The sequence below is a fragment of the Sinocyclocheilus grahami genome, unplaced genomic scaffold (assembly GCF_001515645.1).
Source record: "Sinocyclocheilus grahami isolate Dianchi unplaced genomic scaffold, SAMN03320097.WGS_v1.1 scaffold52316.1, whole genome shotgun sequence".
Classification (NCBI taxonomy): domain Eukaryota; kingdom Metazoa; phylum Chordata; class Actinopteri; order Cypriniformes; family Cyprinidae; genus Sinocyclocheilus; species Sinocyclocheilus grahami.
The window spans coordinates 1-930 of NW_015526247.1; the positions used below are offsets into that span (position 1 = coordinate 1).

A 930-nucleotide genomic window follows, 5' to 3' on the forward strand; every position below is an offset into this window, starting at 1 on the left:
AGAGTTGAGAACGCGGCCTGGGGAGGGGAGGGGCAAGGATGGTGGAGGCAAACTCATTTGGGAGGGACAGAGGGAGGGATCGTTCTGGACCGGTAGGACTTGGGCAGTGGGACGGCTGGGACCGGTGGATACCACAGGATTGAGGAGAAAGCATGACCGCTCTTTCTCACAAGGATCCAAACCAGACTCTAAACCTGAAAGGAGATCTAGACCTAAAATGAAATGACATGCAATTATTTAATCATTATTTCACCTTACATTTTTAGGCCAACCGCTAACAGGCATTTCAAATATCTCTTTCTTGATCTATGATCTACTTAAATAATATACTGTATACAGTATATATACATATAAAAATATTAATTAAAAAAACATCAGTTCTTACGTCTGTGAGGGTCTTTAACCCGGTCGAAGGAAGTGTCACGTGATAAAGGGGTCATTGGACTGGAAGGAGCACTGGAATAGCCTGAGGAGCAACTGCTGTCCCGTGGAATGGGCAACGAGTTGTTCTCAACGTCTACCCGTAGCTCTTTACATACACACACACACACACACAAAATAATCATAACCTCTTGAATTCATACAAGTATATGGCATATACTATACTTTAAACTTTTGAATATTTTAATTTAGATGCAAATAGTTTAAACATATTCATTAATTCGTTTATTTTTCAGAAGTCTGTGTACAGTACCACTTCCAGAGTGTGCGCGTGTCAGGGATCCGATATGACTGGAAGGGCTCACTCTGGCAACCCCACTACATGAAACAGGAAACTGAGACACCACGTATCTCTTCTCCAGCTTCTCTCTGACAAGAAAACAAAAAATATAATTTATTATTTTTTTCATGTACCATTTGATAATAAACAATGGCTGGATCATGAATGTCAAAAGATTTTTTTATAGAACATCATTTCCCAGCAATGAC

At 40.2% G+C, this 930-nt stretch overlaps 1 long non-coding RNA gene across 1 annotated transcript; it reads right to left on the reverse strand.

The window, feature by feature from the left end:
- Positions 1 to 18: 18 nt before the first annotated feature.
- Positions 19 to 880, reverse strand: LOC107580927 (uncharacterized). The gene is made up of 3 exons (XR_001608736.1): positions 695 to 880; positions 386 to 529; positions 19 to 194 (listed from the first exon to the last, which is right to left on the reverse strand). It is a non-coding gene; the product is annotated as an uncharacterized lncRNA (long non-coding RNA).
- Between the last annotated feature and the right edge of the window lie 50 nt (positions 881 to 930).